At 35.1% G+C, this 18,904-nt stretch overlaps 1 protein-coding gene across 8 annotated transcripts in view; it reads left to right on the top strand.

The window, feature by feature from the left end:
* FBXO25 (F-box protein 25) overlaps positions 1-18,904 on the top strand; it is an 80,150-nt gene that overhangs the window by 26,154 nt on the left and 35,092 nt on the right. The window lies entirely within an intron of this gene.

Genomic DNA, 18,904 nt, shown 5'->3' with positions numbered 1-18,904 from the left:
AATGAAATTTATTTCCTGTGGGAAGAACTAGCTAATAGAAAAAAGGACTTTTATATAAAATACAACTCCACAAAAGCTTTATTGCATTAATGATATGTTTTTGAAGATACTTTTATCTTGGGCTACATTCAAAAAGAAAAACATCTTAGATGCATTCCTTTTGTGGCTTCCTATATATAAAGATTAATTGTTATGTAATTTATTCACCTTTGTTCTATTATAGACAAAGTATAAATGGTAGTTGATGAAACTTAATTTTGAATTTTTTAATGTTGCTGTGAGACATTGGAAAGAGTTTTGCTTTAATGGCTTTTAGGCATTTAAAAATGTTACTGGAAGGTTAAAAAAAAACAGAAAAAAAGAAAAAGGATGGGATTGCTAAATAGGTTTAAACCTAAGGTATTTTTATGTGTTTTATTTGATTCCAGTCTAAATTTATATAACTCGATATCTTCTTGTTCCTTTTGTGCCACATGATTCACTGAAGCCTGTCCACTATTTGAAGTTTATTTAGGCTAAATTTGTTACTATTTTCTGAGTTCTTCTGTAGATGTTTACTTAGTGGCTAGTAGGATTCTCCTTTAGTTACTTCTTTTACAGATGATACAATGAGATTTAACTCAATCTTGTCAAAATTTTCAGGAATTGAGTAGCCAGTAAAATTATAGGTGACAAGTCTATTTTACAATAAATATTTCTCCACGTAGGTCTTTTATATTTCAGATCATACCTAGTTATTTTATAGTGGAAATTCTTGATTTTCTACATAAAGGAATTTAATTCTTGAGGTAGGAGAAAATTTCAAGTAGGACAGAGACATGGGTTGAAGAAAACTGGATACTAGTTGATACAGCGTCATCCTTGTTTGTCGGTTTGCTGACCTCTGGAAAAGGAACAAAGCATTCTGTATATTGTATGAAGGAGAATATATAGGTCAGGGTCAGGGTTTTATAATTTCAGTCATTTGAACTACTGTCAGTTTTTGTTATGTCTGCATACTATGCTATTATTATTTACTGAATAGCTTTTCTTCAAATTGACTTTTTAAAAAACGTTTTTGTTGTGAAATACAACATATATACAAAGAGAAGAAAGAAAAAACAATTATTTTCAAAGTACACTTCAATAAGTAGTTACTTGAACAGATTTCATAGTTTGTTATGGGTTACCATTCCACTATTTCCAATGTTTCCTTCTAGCTGCTCGAAAGCATTGGAAGCTAGAAGAAATATCAATGTAGTGATTCAGCAGTCGTATTCATTTGTTAAATCCTATTTTCCCTCTTATAACTCTTCCTTCTCCTTTGAGTCTTCTCCCGGTCTGTAGGGATCTTTAGGCAATGCCCATTCTGACTGTTTGACATTGAAAAGGGATGTTAACACTAAAGGATAGGGGGATGTAATTAGTTGATAATCTTGAAGACGCCAGTCCTTCTGGGTTTTGGGATTTATTTGGCCTTTGAACCCTCTGGAAATTATAGGTTCCAGGAATGCAGACTTAGTACATGAAAACTTTTATGGAGTCTCAGTTCAAGCCCTGGGTGTCCTTAAGAGTTAACAGGAGTGATGTTGATTGGTTTTTAGCAAACCATAGACTGTCTAAATGAAGCTTGCATAAGAGTAGCCTCCAGAATATCCTCTTGACTCTATTTGATCTCTCTGATGCCTTATTTTATTATACTTCTTTTTCCCCTTTTTGTCAGGGCCAAACTCATCCCTAGGAGCCAGGCCCTACATTGTCGGGGAAAATTTCACCCCTGAATGTCATGTCCTGTCCCACATAGTGGGGAGGTTAATGATTTTCCTTACAGAGTTGGGTTTAAAGAGAGAGAGAGGCCGCATCTGAGCAACAAAAGAGGTTTCCTGGAAGCAACTCTTAAGCCTTGTTATAGGTAGCCTTAGCTTCTCTACTTCAGAAATAAGTTTCATAAGGCCAAGCCTCAAAATCAAGGGCTTCCAAAAGGGGAAAGCAATAGTTTTCAGAGCATTCTTCAGCAGGTAGTTACAGGACAGATCCAGAGTTTGTCATGGGTTACTGTGCCATCATTTCAGGTTTTTCCTTCTGGCTGCTTCAGAATATAGGAGGCAGGAGGGAATAAATCAAGGGCTTCAGGCAGTGCAGCGGTGGCTTAGTGGCAGAATTCTCACCTGCCATGCCAGAGACCCAGGTTCGATTCCTAGAGCCTGCCCATGCAAAAACAACAACAACAAAAAAAAAAAACCAAGGGATTGACCTATTTTCTCATGATTCCCCAGTGGTTGAGAGGGTACCTAGAGTTTCCCAGATGGGAGAGTTTAACATTCCATTTTTTTTCCTTTGGACCTTTAAGGGACTGTACGAATACTTTTAATTATATATCAGCCCACCAAGATATCTGAGTTGTATCTTGGTATTACATTAAGCTATACAGAATTACTATGCCTTGTTCCCATTCTGGACTCCAGGAGTTTGGGTTGTTTAAATGAGCTATCTATCCAGACAGGTTGTTTAGATTGTATGTTACAGAAAATTGTATGTTACATTCTGGACTCCAGGAGTTTGGGTTGTTTAAATGAGCTATCTATCCAGACAGGTTGATTTAGATTGTATGTTACAGAAAATTTAAGTTCTGGACATAATAAACCTCTCTGCCTTTGGTCTCATACATGGGTGAGGGTCTAGAGTACATATACTATCATCTGTTACCCTGTATTCTGCTTTACCTTAGTCCCAGCTAGACTGACTTCATTTTTATCTGTAATTGAGGCCTGATCTCTTTTTCAGTTACTTCAGTGGTTAATGTATATAGCTGTGTTATCTTTCAGGGCTGCAGCGCTCCATTTCTGGGTCTCAGATGTCACAGAGTAGTCAAAGCTCCAGGGAAATACCAGCTGATACACATATAGCTCAGGTTCTCAAAATCTAGAAATTTACTTACAAATTCAGACCAAATGTGGCTGCTATAATGGCTTACAATCTAGGCTCCAATTTTCTTGTAACTGTTTTCTGAAAGAGACATTAGCAATTTGTTCTTTTGTTTCTGACTTATTTTTGCATAACCCATTGTCCCCAAGGTTTATTCAGTTCGTTGCGTGCTTCTCAATGTCCTTCCTTTTTTGTAGCTGCACCATATTCCATCATATAAATGTAGCACAGTTCCCCATTCTGCTTCTCAGTTGTACCCTTTGGCTCCCTCCATCTATTGGGCATCATGGATAATGTCCGAAATAAACAAACCATGTCTTACAATATCCTCATTTGGTTGTACACTCAGCAGCACTCTCAATTTTAGACAATTTGCATTGGTCCATAATGACAAATAACCGACAAACACAGCAAACTGACCTTTTTAAAAACAAAAATACATTATCCTCACTCATAATATCTATGCAAGTGTAAATTTTCTGTGCTAGTGTTTTCTTAATGTACTCAAATACACATAAACACATAATACCCACAAAATAAATACATATCTATAAAAATTAAAATGTATTGTCTATTCATGTAGGGAGCAGAATTATGTTGCAACACCTTGACAAGCACTGTTTTTCTCCATATCACCTCCCAGAGATGAAGTATGAGGGAATTGGTGAGTTCAGAAAGCATGTTGAGGTCTGAATACTATAGGTTTACTGACATTCTTCAATCTTTTCAAGGGATCAGTATATCACTGACATTCTTTAATCTTTTCAGGGGATCAGTATATTACATTTTTTTTTTTTTTTTTTTTTTTTTTTTTTTTTTTTTTTTAAAGGAAAGACAGAGAGAAGGAAGGAAGGATAGAAGGAAGGAAGGAAGGAAGAAAGGGAAACATCTTTAAACACTTTCTTGTTTTATTGTATTTTGTTTCTCCGTTTTTGTTACATGGGCTGGGGCCGGGAATCGAACCGAGGTCCTCCGGCATAGCAGGCAAGCACTTTGCCCGCTGAGCCACCGCGGCCCACCCAGTATATTACATTTTTATAAGGTCCTTCACATCTATCACTTCCATTTGATTATTTGTTGCTACTGCCATGGTGGAGCCCTTAACCTAAGCATTATAATCCTCTAACAAGAATCTATGTCTCTTCACCCTTTCTCTATCCATTTTCTCCTAGTCCTTTCAAACCATCCTTCACAAGTCCAGCAAAGTTATCTTCTAAAAACTGATTTACTTATGCCTACCTTCTGCTAAAAATTAACAATTAAAAAAATAACTATAAACAACCTTCCATGATTCTTTTTAGTGAAGTCCATATATCTTATAACCCCGCCATAGTATAATATCCCAAACTTAATTTCCTCCCTTTTCCTTCTATTACCTGATCCCACCCATACTGTGCAGTACTTGCTCATATTTGCTCTTTCAGTTATGTTCTGTTGTGTGCTAAATCTCTGATTTTACTTGGGGCAGTCTCCTCTATGTCACTCACTCTTACTTCCTTCCTTAACAATCTTACCTCTTCTTCAAACTATCAGTGTACTTTTGGCATAGCATTTAAAATATGCTGGCTTTTTTCTTGATATATTTTTCATAAATTTTTGAAACTGTCAGTGTAATTTGGGCATAGTATTTAAAATATACTGGTTTTTTTTCTTGATATATTTTTCATAAATTTTTGTGTTTTTCTAGCATGAGCATTATTCAGAAATACATCTTGAATTGACTCTTTGTTCTAGTTGCCAGCAATAGATATTTTTATGCTGTTTTAAGTGTTTATGAACTGAGACACTGCTATTGTAGTTCTTCTAAATAATATGATTTCCTATAATTATGCTAATTTATCCATAAATTTAATTGTTGATATTATTAGAATTCCTATACAAGAAATGTAGGCACATTCTTACTTTTGAAATACCTGGAAGAGTTTCCTCGTATTTCTGATGGCACTCAATACCTGCCCTTAAAGAATTTATGTGAAACAAATTAACTAGTAATTCTTTGGGATTTTCCACATAGCACACCATATAATCTGTGAACAAAAGTAGTTTTATTTCTTCTTTACCAATACCTTTTCTTTACTTTTCTTGTCTTATGCATTAGCTAGGATTTTCAGTACAGTGTTGAATAAGAGTCGTGAAAGGGAACTTTGCCTCTTCCCAGTCCCAGGGGGAGAACATCTAGTATCACGCAGTTAAATACAACGTTAGCTCTGAGTTTCATGTATTTATTCTTTATCACATTGAGGACACTGTCTTCTAATCCTAATTTGCTGAAAGATTTTACCAAGAATGGGTGTTATATTTTTGTCAAATGCTTTCTCAGCATTTACTGATATGTTCATATGAGTTTTCTTCTTTAACCTGTTAATGTGATGAATTATATTAATTGATTTTTTAATTTTGAACCAGGTTGCGTCCCTGAAATAAATCCCTCTTGGTCATGCTATATAATTATATTTATACATTGTTGGGATTCAGTTTGCTATTATTTTGCTGAGGATTTTTGTATCTGTATTCATGAGAGATATAGGTTCTTAGTTTTCTTTTCTCATAGAATGAGGGAGGAAATGTTCCCTTTGCTTCTGTTTTCCAGAAGCTATTGTAAGGTATTGGTATCATTTCTTCTTTGAATATTTGCTGTAATTAATCAGTGAAGGCTTGGTTGCTTTCTGTCTTGGAAGATTATTAATTATGGATTAACATTTTTAATAGTCCATTTCTCCTGGGTGAGTTCTAGTAATTTATGCCTTTCAAGATACTATCCATTTATCTAAGTTAGGAAATGTGTAGGCATAGAGTTGTTTTAAATATTCCTTTATTATTCTTTTAATGAATGCATCCCCTCTTTCATTTCTGATGTTAGTAATTTGTGTCTTCTCTCTTATTTTTTCTAAGTTACCTTGGATGGCAGTTTATCAATTTGATTGATCTTTTTTCAAAGTAACAGCTTTTAGTTTCATTGATTTTCTCTATCAATTTTCTGTTTTCAGTATCATAGAACTTTTTAAATTTTTTAATATTTATTAATTTATTATACTTTCTAAATTTTATTACTTTAAATCTTTTTATACTATTTTTAATTTTTTACTATTTCTTTTCTTCTGTTTACTTTAGCCTTATATTGCTCTTCTTTCTCAAGTTTCCTAAGGTGGAAGCTTAGATTATTGATTTGGCATCTTTCTTTTCTAATATTACAATTAAATGCTGTAAATTTCCTTCTGCAAACTGCAGGAAAAACAATTCTTAGAGAGACATCTTGCATCCTGCTGATGCTGTTTTGTTAGATGCATAATTAAGAAGTGTCATGTCTTCTTGCAGAGTGACCCATTTATTTTTATGTAATGACCCTCTATATCCCTGATAATTTTCCTTGTTTTGAAGTCTGCTTTGTCTGAAATTAATTTTATTAAGTTGCATTTTTATTTTCATTTAATTCAGCTATCTTTGTAGCTCCTCTAGGCACTACTTCTCTGACCCCTGTGTTATTTATAAGTATGTTGTTTAATCTCCAAATATTTGGGCACTTTCCAGTTATCTTTCTTTTGTTGATTTCTAGTTTAACTCTGTTGTGGTCTGAGAGAATATTTGGTATGACTTCTATTCATTTAAATTTGATAAGGTATGTTTTATGGCCAAATATGGTCTATCCTCCCCTTATGTGAGACAGGAAGGTCAAAGGAGGTCCAGCAGTCCAAACTGCCCCTGCTCCTAGGTTAGAGAAGGCTCCAGCAAAGTAGTTGTCCCTGAGGTAACCACTAAGAACAGAATGCTCTGGTTCTTAGTGGTTGCTTCCCCCGAGGGTATATTTCAAAATGGTGACTTTTCCCCTCCCCATTCGAAGCCTCAGGGGTTTCTCCATTCCTTAATGTGAGAACCTGTCTTCCAGGGGGTAAAACTCATGTAATTGTGGGAGTACCCCTAAGACTGCGACCTCAACAATTTTTAACTCTCAAGCTAGTCTACACTCAGCCTCAAGAATTTGCCAGTTTCTGTTTCAGTGTTCCTATCTTTTGTCAGCTCCAAATGTGGTTTCTGCTCCCAGTTACACTGTCATTCTCTGAATTTACATATCTGTCCAGTTGAGGGGGCAGTGTTTGGTTCTATGACTTCATTTCTACAGTTGCTTTAAGAAGTGTTGTTCGAAAACATATCAAAACTTATGGGACGCAGCAAAGGCAGTGCTAAGAGGGAAATTTATTGCCCTAAATGCCTATATCAGAAAAGAAGAAAAGGCAAAAATTCAGGAATTAACTGTCCACTTGGAAGAACTGGAGAAAGAACAGCAAACTAATTCCAAAGCAAGCAAAAGGAAAGAAATTACAAAGATTAGAGCAGAAATGAATGAAATTGAAAACATGAAAACAATAGAGAAAATCAATAAGACCAGAAGTTGGTTCTATGAAAAAATCAATAAGATTGATGGGCCCTTAGCAAGATTGACAAAAAGAAGAAGAGAGAGGATGCAAATAAATAAAATAAGAAACGGAAGAGGAGACATAACTAATGACCTCACAGAAATAAAGGAGGTAATAACAGGATACTATGAACAACTTTACGCTAATAAATACAACAATTTAGATGAAATGGATGGGTTCCTGGAAAGACATGAACAACCAACTTTGACTCAAGAAGAAATAGATGACCTCAACAAACCAATCACAAGTAAATAAATTGAAGCAGTCATTCAAAAGCTTCCTAAAAAGAAAAGTCCAGGACCAGACGGCTTCACATGTGAATTCTATCAAACATTCCAGAAAGAATTAGTACCAACTCTCCTCAAACTCTTCAAAAAAATCGAAGTGGAGGGAAAACTACCTAATTCATTCTATGAAGCCAACATCACCCTCATACCAAAACCAGGCAAAGATTTTACAAAAAAAGAAAACTACAGGCCGATCTCTCTAATGAATATAGATGCAAAAATCCTCAATAAAATTCTAGCAAATCATATCCAACAACACATTAAAAGAATTATACATCATGACCAAGTAGGATTCATCCCAGGTATGCAAGGATGGTTCAACATAAGAAAATCAATTAATGTAATACACCATATCAACAAATCAAAGCAGAAAAATCACATGATCATCTCAATTGATGCAGAGAAGGCATTTGACAAGATTCAACATCCCTTCCTGTTGAAAACACTTCAAAAGATAGGAATACAAGGGAACTTCCTTAAAATGATAGAGGGAACATATGAAAAACCCACAGCTAATATCATCCTCAATGGGGAAAAATTGAAAACTTTCCCCCTAAGATCAGGAACAAGACAAGAATGTCCATTATCACCACTATTATTCAACATTGTGTTGGAGGTTCTAGCCAGAGCAATTAGACAAGAAAAAGAAATATAAGGCATCAAAATTGGAAAGGAAGAAGTAAAACTATCACTGTTTGCAGACGATATGATACTATACGTCGAAAACCCGGAAGAATCCACAACAAAACTACTAGAGCTAATAAATGAGTACAGCAAAGTAGCAGGTTACAAGATCAACATTAAAAAACTGTAGCATTTCTATACACTAGTAATGAACAAGCTGAGGGGGAAATGAAGAAACGAATCCCATTTACAATTGCAACTAAAAGAATAAAATACCTAGGAATAAATTTAACTAAAGAGACAAAAAACCTATATAAAGAAAACTACAAAAAACTGTTAAAAGAAATCACAGAAGACCTAAATAGATGGAAGGGCATACCGTGTTCATGGATTGGAAGACTAAATATAGTTAAGATGTCAATCCTACCTAAATTGATTTACAGATTCAATGCAATACCAATCAAAATACCAACAACTTATTTTTCAGAAATAGAAAAACCAATAAGCAAATTTATCTGGAAGGGCAGGGTGCCCCAAATTGCTAAAAACATCTTGAGGAAAAAAAACGAAGCTGGAGGTCTCGCGCTGCCTGACTTTAAGGCATATTATGAAGCCACAGTGGTCAAAACAGCATGGTATTGGCATAAAGATAGATATATCGACCAATGGAATCAAATAGAGTGCTCAGATATAGACCCTCTCATCTGTGGACATTTGATCTTTGATAAGGCAGTCAAGCCAACTCACCTGGGACAGAACAGTCTCTTCAATAAATGGTGCCTAGAGAACTGGATATCCATATGCAAAAGAATGAAAGAAGATCCGTATCTCACACCCTATACAAAAGTTAACTCAAAATGGATCAAAGATCTAAACATTAGGTCTAAGACCATAAAACAGTTAGAGGAAAATGTAGGGAGGTATCTTATGAAACTTACAATTGGAGGCAGTTTTATGGACCTTAAACCTAAAGCAAGAGCACTGAAGAAGGAAATAAATAAATGGGAGATCCTCAAAATTAAACACTTCTGTGCATCAAAGAACTTCATCAAGAAAGTAGAAAGAGGGCGGGCCGCGGTGGCTCAGCGGGCAAAGTGCTTGCCTGCTATGCCGGAGGACCTCGGTTCGATTCCCGGCCCCAGCCCATGTAACAAAAACGGAGAAACAGAATACAATAAAACAAGAAAATGTTTAAAAGATGTTTCCCTTTCTTCCTTCCTTCCTTCCTTCTATCCTTCCTTCCTTCTCTCTGTCTTTCCTTTAAAAAAAAAAAAAAAAAAAAAGAAAGTAGAAAGACAGCCTACACAATGGGAGACAATATTTGGAAATGACATATCAGATAAAGGTCTAGTATCCAGAATTTATAAAGAGATTGTCCAACTCAACAACAAAAAGACAGCTAACCCAATTACAAAATGGGAAAAAGACTTGAACAGACACCTCTCAGAAGAGGAAATACAAATGGCCAAAAGGCACATGAAGAGATGCTCAATGTCCCTGGCCATTAGAGAAATGCAAATCAAAACCACAATGAGATATCATCTCACACCCACCAGAATGGCCATTATCAACAAAACAGAAAATGACAAGTGCTGGAGAGGATGCGGAGAAAGAGGCACACTTATCCACTGTTGGTGGGAATGTCAAATGGTGCAACCACTGTGGAAGGCAGTTTGGCGGTTCCTCAAAAAGCTGAATATAGAATTGCCATACGACCCAGCAATACCATTGCTAGGTATCTACTCAAAGGACTTAAGGGCAAAGACACAAACGGACATTTGCACACCAATGTTTATAGCAGCGTTATTTACAATTGCAAGAGATGGAAACAGCCAAAATGTCCATCAACAGACGAGTGGCTAAACAAACTGTGGTATATACATACAATGGAATATTATGCAGCTTTAAGACAGAATAAACTTATGAAGCATGTAATAACATGGATGGACCTAGAGAACATTATGCTGAGTGAGTCTAGCCAAAAACTTAAGGACAAATACTGTATGGTCCCACTGATGTGAACTGACATTTGAGAATAAACTTGGAATATGTCATTGGTAACAGAGACCAGCAGGAATTAGAAACAGGGTAAGATAATGGGTAATTGGAGCTGAAGGGATAGAGACTGTGCAACAGGACTAGATACAAAAACTCAAAAATGGACAGCACAATAATACCTAATTGTAAAGTAATCATGTTAAAACACTGAATGAAGCTGCATCTGAGCTATAGGGTTTTTTTTGTCTGTCTGTTTGTTTGTTTGTCTTTTTTTTTTTTTACTATTATTATTTTTATTTTTTCTCTATATTAACATTCTATATCTTTTTCTGTTGTTTTGCTAGTTCTTTTCCTAAATCAATGCAAATGTACTAAGAAATGATGATCATGCATCTATGTGATGATGTTAAGAATCACTGATTGCATATGTAGAATGGAATGATTTCTAAATGTTGTGTTAATTTCTTTTTTTTCTTTAATTAATAAAAAAAAGAAAAATTAATAAGCTGACTTTCATGTAAGTTAATTTCCTATTTTTCCTTTGACTTTTCAATGCTTCATAAAAATAATGTACAGAGCCCTCCAAAGAACAATCAAATAAATTACTTTGGATTCAAAAAAATAAAAAAAAAAAAAAAGAAGTGTTGTTGATTTTCAGTTTGTTGAGCTTTTTTCTTTCTGTGAGGATGGAAGTGACATTCCAAGCTCTTTATATGTCAGCACAGAAACTTTACTTTTTTTATCAAATAGATTTTTTTAAATCAAATAGGTTTTGAAATTAGAAAATAATACATAGTCGTGAAAGAAATTAAACAGTACCACAGAGAATAAGGAAGCATACAAGTTTTCCCTCTATTCCATTTCAGACTCCTTATTGTGGCTCTTCCCATGTAGCATTGTCAGTGATTTCTTGGGTATACCTGGGGAAATTTGCTCTCTATATAGAAAGGTATGTGCATTTTAAAATTTATGTTTATATGATTAATTTATAGAATTTTTTTGATCAAACAAAACTTTGAAGCTTGCAACCAGGAACCCTGACTTGCTATATACTTCTAGTCAAATTACTCAGCAATCCATATCAGAAATCTTACGTCCACCTCTAAACCTTTTTCTAAGTCAAAAAATTAGTGAAAAAAAATTTCACTATTTCCCCCCTAGGATCTAGGTCCATTGCCCAGGCCTTGCTTGCCAGAGGTTAGGGAGAGGAAAGATCTCCCTAGTTTTGTCCCATAAGCATTTTGTCCCAAACTTATACAGGCTGTGGAGAATTCCCCACAACTAATAAGGAAGGTTGGATATTCGGTAACCAAACACAGACTGGGGTCAAATTTAGAGGAGGAATATAGGAATCAAACAAAAAGAAAAAAGGTAAAAAGGCAATAAGAGAAAAATAGGGGTATGGGATTATGAGTTTTTTTTTTTTCTTTCTGTTTCTTTTTCTGGAGTGATGCAAATGTTCTAGAGAATGACCATGGTGATGAGTACACAGTTATGTGATGATATTGTGGGTCACTGATTGTTACACCATATGGACTGTATGTATGTGAAGATGTGTCAATAAAGATATTTTTTAAAAAAAGAGAAAAAGTAAAAAGGTAGGGAAAAGGCACTTGAGCTTATCTGGTGACATAAAGGCATAAAGATGCCAAATATAGATATTTAACATGTATTTACATCTCTCTCACAACCATAAGTTTCTAGCTCTTCCAAATGACCCATCTTTTTATAACAGAGTCAATTTTTGTCCTGTCTGTCAGGCATAAATGTGCTGGAGAAACAATGGGGACAAATGAGACTCCTACACTAATGGAGTTCCCAATCTAGGTGTGGCAACAAAACCTTTAACAAGGAATTATGCAGATATAGTATAACTTATGGTCAGGACTATCGAGGAAAAGTACACAGTAACACGAATGCTGTAATAGAAGAACCTGAGCCAGTCTAAAGAGTCTTTCTTTGAGAAAGACATCTGAATTGAGATCTGAAGGAGATCTCAATTTAATTGAGTGATTAGAGATGGGGTGAGCAATCCCTGCTAAGGGAATGAACAAAGGTCTATGTTAGGAGGAAATATGGCCTTTGCCAGTGTTGCTTAATGTCATTTCCAGATCCTTTAATGTACACATCCATTCATTCTGAAAAACAGACAATTGCCATTTGTAATATTTCTTAAAAGCTTAGATAGTACCTTCACATCCTTCATCTAATTTAATTCTCATATCAATTTGATAAAGTATCGTTATCTGTGTATTACAGATATGGACACTGAGCAATAGAGAAGTTAACCATCTTGTTCCTAGTTACCTAATAAGAAAATTAAGAGTTTTAAAGTTTTGCTTAGTTCTGTTGCTGCTAGATTATTTACTTTCAGTATTCCACATTACTATATATAGCGGCATTAAAAGAATTATCATGTTATTTCTAGGGAATATTTATAAATAGTAGGTTTACTTTAATTATGGTATGCCATATGGACTGAAGTTTGCTATCCTTGGGAGTGGCAAGATATTTTATTTCTATTTTCATATTCACTAAAGGACATACTATAGTTATTTAGTAAAAATTTTTTGAATGAATTAATGTTTAACTTACAGAGATCTTTTAATATTCTTATGCCCAAAGTGCACTTTGAACAGTATATCCTGGTGTTTAATACTTTTAGTGACAATATTTTTGGTATAGTATCTAAGTCGTTCTTGCTACCATTTATTTTTTATTACTCTTTGATCTCAATGTAGGTTAGTAGTTGATCACGCTTGTCTTTACACAAACTTTTCATATACTTGAAAATTGTTCTTCCTTAGACTCACTAGCCCTCATCCCCCTTTAACCCGAAAAGTTTTATTTTTTAAAATATTGTTCACTTTTGGAAATATATTTTAAAGTTTCCCAAGGATTTCATGGGTCTGTTAAATAGTGACGACATGGATACAACTAAAAAGACATCTCTGGGCTATAATATCTGGTTTAATGAAGTTTTTTGTTTTCATAATTTCAATTAAGGACAACAAAGTGGCAATTAATGTACACAGCAGGAATTATGAGAAAATAAAAGTGGTGAAACACCGATGCCATGATTACCCTAAAAGTCTTTAACATAAAATTGATCCCACATTTGATTACCAGCATGGATTAGTGATTAAGAGATTGACTGTGTTGACTGTCTTTTTACCTATTTAGTTACCAGGGCACCTCAGACAAATTACTTAACTACTCATCCACAATGTCTGTATTAGGGTTCTCTAGAGCAATAGAACCAACAAGAGAGATCTGTAAGCATAAGATTTATAGAAGTGTTTCACACAGCCGTGGGAAAGTGAGAGTCTAAAACTGTAGGGCAGGCTGTAAAGCTGGCAACCCCAATGAAGGGTCTAGATGAACACCATAGGAGAGGCTGGCTGACTGAAGAAGCAATGAAAAGTCTCTCTTCCTTAAAAGTCTTCAAGTGACTGAATCAAACCCAACTGATTAGAGTATCTCATTTGTGGGAGATGTGCCCTTAGTTGAGCTTAGATATAATTATCCACAACTGCAGTCAACTGACTGATGATTTAATAAACCCGCCTTCTGTTTTATCAACCAGCCATGAAATATCCTTGCAGTAATGGTTAGGCCAGTGCTTGCATGACCAGACAACTAGACACTATCACCTGGTAACCTAACCATCACAATATCTGACAAATACTAGTTATCTACCTCAGATGACTGTGTCATAGATTAAATTAGTTAAATCATATAAAGCTCTTAGAACATACTATGTGCTTTATAAATGGTTAGCTACTATTTGATTATCTTTTGGGGATGATATAGGCATAGGGATAGCATTTGCTTGTAGACCCATTTATGTTCCAAGATTTAAAGATGAGGAAACTGAAGCAAAGAGAGAGGTACAAAGTCACAATAGAAACAAGGACAGAGTTAAAACTGTATATATATATAGTTGTCCCTTTGCCCTTATCATAGCACCATTTTATTCTAAAGTTTCACCTGTTGTTAATCTTGCTACTCTTGTTATCATCGTGTATTCATATTCCTTTTGGTGGATGTCCATTATTTATTCTTCCATAGCTAATTTGTCTAAGCCAAACATGGTAGTCTTCTGCTAAGGATTTCAAAGTCAGTTTTTAAAAGGATTTTCTTAAAAGGATTTTCTTTACATGATATTAAAAAGTATAGTTTATGTTAGTGGTGGGAGGAGGAGGTAGTTAGGAAGACTTACTTCCAATGGGACACTTATTCCCCATTCATGATATTTTTTCAATGTGAAAAACATACATTAGAATAGCAGTTCTTCTTAGAAATTACTGAGGACCCCAAGGAGATTTTGGTCATGCAGAATATATCTATTAATACATACCATATTAAAAATTAAAGCATTTTTACCAAACCATTCATCAATTTTTAATAGAAGTAGTAAATCCATCACATGTTAATGTAAATAACACATTATTATGAAAAACAACTATTTGCAAAACAAAAACACTTTAATGAGAAGAGTGGCATTGTTTCACATCGTTCAAATTTTAATGTCTGGTATAACAGAAGATAGCCACATTCTCATTTCTGAGTATAAATTGTCACAATATCACATCATGTAGCTTCTGGAATACTTCACTGTACACTTATTGAGAGTATGAGAATGAAAATAGCAACTTACTAACATTATGTAAATAATTTGACATTGCAGGAACCTCCTGGCAACCCCCAGAGGTTCCTGAACAACACTTTGAGAACTATCGTATTAGAGAAACAACCTGGCCTCTCAATGCCCCTCACTTATATTATTGGTGAGAAATAGGGCTTGTGTAAACTCCCTCTTTTTTCTTTTTGTCTGTGGGGAATAAAAGAAAAATATATTTATATGTTCTTGTCTGCTTGTTTCTTGTACAAGTATTGCAGGAGCAAGAATCCTATTTGGGGAGATTTTAATTATTAAACAATGTTTGTGGCTGGGTGGATAAGCCTCATCCTAGAATGCAGTGTTAGGAAGTTCATTGTTATGGTATGTCTCGGCCACATCCTCCAATCTAGCTTTTATTAGCAGTAAAGCTGGATATCTTAATCTCAGTTGGCCTGAATTCCTTGTCTCTAAATTATTTCTAAATTCAGGGAGAAGGGAGTGCTGTTCAGTATTAATATAGTACTATTCTGATGATGGTCAACAACACAAGAAAGAAATTTAATAATATTTAGCTAGTATGTTTTGAAAAGATAAAGAGATGTGAAATTTTAGCAGTTGGTTTCTCAGGTACATTTGAGCTGATCTAGTCTGATCCCTGGTCTAGGCCCTGAAGAATTACGTACCTGTGATCACTTCACTATAAGAAACATTATGTGTGAATATTAGAAGTTGCAAATTGATATTTTTCTTACGGTTATTGTGTGATTGTCATTTTTATAAAGTTTATTTTTGAAGTTCTGTCAGCATGACTGTGTGAGTTAGTATTTTCTCTTTTCTCCCTCTAGAAATCAACAAAGGCATCAAGGACAATTGGAAGGAAGGGGTGAAAAATTCCATTTTCAGAAATATAGGAGGCAGATGTAATTTGCAGCCTCTAAAATATGTGTATGGTAGAAAAATTGCAAGAAGAAGTAAATAGAAATCTAGAGGTTGGTAAAAAGACTCAGGAGGGACAAATCTAGAAGATACCAGCAAACATACACATTGTGAAAGTGAGAGCACTGTTATAAAAGGCAAAAGTTAAATAAGCTATATTCCCTGCTTATAATAAATAAGGAAATTACAGGGAAGAGGACTGACAGCAAAAGATTTCTTGGATCCACTTTTATTCAGAGAGGTAAACATATGACTCTTTTTTACCCAAATAATCACACAGAAAGGCCAAATTTTGTGAAAAACAGACTTGTCCTGTAATAGCAGAGGAGAGAGAGAAAAGACCATTTGGATTGAGAAGCCCCAAAACTACCCTGGCCTTCCCCTTTTGGAGCCTCCTGCAAGACAGGCAATCTAGGAAATTCTACCTCATTCAAAAATGAGTATTAAAAAAGTGACTGTTACAGTATCAATATACTGTAAGAAAGACATGTAGAAGAGAGCAGCAAACTTATTAAAAGATGAAGAACACCAGAAAAATGTGTCAGTAAAGCAAATGGAAATCTTGGCCATACATTTTATTGTGAATGAAAAACAAAAACAAAAAAGCTAATGAAACAGTTCTATGAAGGAAGATCCCAGTGTAGAAATACTAGGAATAAGAAATGTTAATATAACAAGGGAGACCTTAGAGAGAGATAAAATGTGAATTGGCAGAGCTAAGGAAAGAGACAGAAAAAACAATCATAGAAATGAAGATAGAACTGGAAAGGGTTCAAGAGAAAACAGACACTCTAGAAAATATAATGGGATGGAGGTAATAGGAATGAGGAAATTCAGAAAAATGAAACAGTAAAAGTAAGTTTAAAAGCAATTCCATCCTGACCAAAAGGGCGAAAAGAAGTGTAACTAGTAAAGTATCAGTGGCAGAGAGAGTTCAAATAGAGTCGACAGACTACTCTGGAGGTTGCTCTTTGGCAAGCTTCAGTTAGACCTTGCTACCTATCATAACCGGCCAACCAGGACCATTCCAGCCAATGCTAAAGAATACCTAAGGCGATATGTAAGAGTCCACAAGGGTTCCAAGCACTAGAGTGACTTTCTAGAAACCATGGCGTCCAGTTGGGTCCCTGATCCAGATAAGTCCTGAAACCTAGCCCAGCCTCTCTAGAACATCAGATAGTTCCATCTCCCTACCCATATTAGTGACAGACCCTTCCAATATGAAAAACTTAGAATTGCCGTAGCCTAAACACCCCTAAAGAGAGGGATGGAAAGATCAAAGGTGATGGTGGAGTTATACAGGGGAGATAGGATTTAACAAATAAATATGAAATACTGAATCACTAATTTGATCTTTTAGTCTCCAGTATTTTAGAACAACTAGAAGTAAAACCTAAAATTGTGGAATCATAACCCATGTCAAACTCTGACATATGTTCTACAACTAATTGTGGTGCTGTGCTTTGAAATTTATAGCTTTTTTGTATGTTATTTTTTTTTCACAAAAGAAGGAAAAAAAGTCGATTGTGATAATAAAAATATTTAAGCCATCTAGCCTCATATAGGAGGCTATTCTGGAGTAGCTAGAAGGAAAAAATCTGAGAGGATCATATGGTAGCCCATGATAAATTCTGGGATCTGTCCTGTAACTACTTGTTGAAGAGTGCTTTGAAAATTACTGCTTTTTTATTTCTTTGCTTTGTATGTATGTTATACTGTACAATAAAAAGAAAAACATTCCTGCCAATCCTAAAGAACATCTAGGGCATTGTATAAAATTCTCCAAAGGTTCCACACACTAGGGTTACTTTCCAAAAGCCTTACAAACTCCAGCTGGCTCCCTAGACCAGGTAAGTCCTGAAATGCAGAGAGGCCAGGTTCTCCAGGAAGGACATCAAGTAGTCCCATCCTCCTACCATTATCAAAAGCCCCTTCCAACATGAGAAAGTTAGAATGGGTATAACCCATTGGTTTCTCAGGTACATTTGAGTTATACAATTGAGTTATACCCAAATACCCCTAAAGAATGGGAGAAAGTTCAGAAGTGGTGTTGGAGTTATACAGAGAATGTAGGGTTTAACAAATGAATATGATTGCTGTATCATTATATTGATGTTTCTTTTAGTCTCCAGTGTCTTGGAGGAGCTTACAGTAAAAAACTCAAATTGTGGAATTGTAACACATACCAAACTCTGAAATAGGTTCTACCACTAATTGTTGTGGTGTGATTTGAAATGTATTGCTTTTTTTTATTTATGTTATTTTTCACATATTGTTTTAAAAGTTGATTATGATTAAAAAAAAAGTAAGTTTAAAAGGATTAGAAAGAAAGTTGTGATTGTAGAGGCTAGTAAAAGGAGATCCAGCATATTTATATTTGGAATCTTTAGAGAGGAAAACAAAACAATGGAACTGACCAAATATTTAAAGGTAACATTCAAGAAAACTTTCTTGAAATAAAAGTAAACTTGAGGGCGGTGCAAACATTGCTCAGTGGCAGAATTCTCGTCTGCCGTGCCAGAGACCCAGGTTCGATTCCTGGAGCCTGCCCATGCCAAAAAAGAAAAAGTAAACTTGAATCTACATTTTGAACGGGCAAACTGTGTTCCAAAGACTGACCTAAGCAATCATCAGTGTGTCATATCCTAGAAAATATTAAACGTAAGGATTCTTTCAACAGGCAAACAAACATAGTCTTTTATAAAGAGGAAAAATTCAGGCTGGCCTCCAGTTTTTCTACTGCAGACATTCTACTGCCTTTAGATTACAACAAGATCCTCAGAGGAAGAAAGGAAGACACATGAGTTTTATGTCCAGCCAAACCGTTTTGTATAGTGCTATAAACAAACTGTACTGAACATGTAAGAACTCAGAGAATATTTTTCTCATGAGCACCTTTTGAGGAAAGTTGCCAGTCGAGATGTCTGGAGAAACTATAACAATAGAACTGTCAATGATTACCTAATATATTTAAGTGTAGAACTAAGACTAGAAAAAACAAGTGGATTAGGATGACAGAGCAGAATATAAATGCTGTATGCCTTGACAGCATAGAAATGTGCAACTAATACAACTTTGGAGGGGAAGAAGGTAGGGGAGAAAAGGTAGATGGTGATTCC

Source organism: Tamandua tetradactyla, chromosome 3 (assembly GCF_023851605.1).
Source record: "Tamandua tetradactyla isolate mTamTet1 chromosome 3, mTamTet1.pri, whole genome shotgun sequence".
In the NCBI taxonomy this organism is placed as follows: Eukaryota; Metazoa; Chordata; class Mammalia; order Pilosa; family Myrmecophagidae; genus Tamandua; species Tamandua tetradactyla.
The sequence above is the reverse complement of the archived record's forward strand: the minus strand, read 5'-3'. Positions and strand labels throughout refer to the sequence as shown.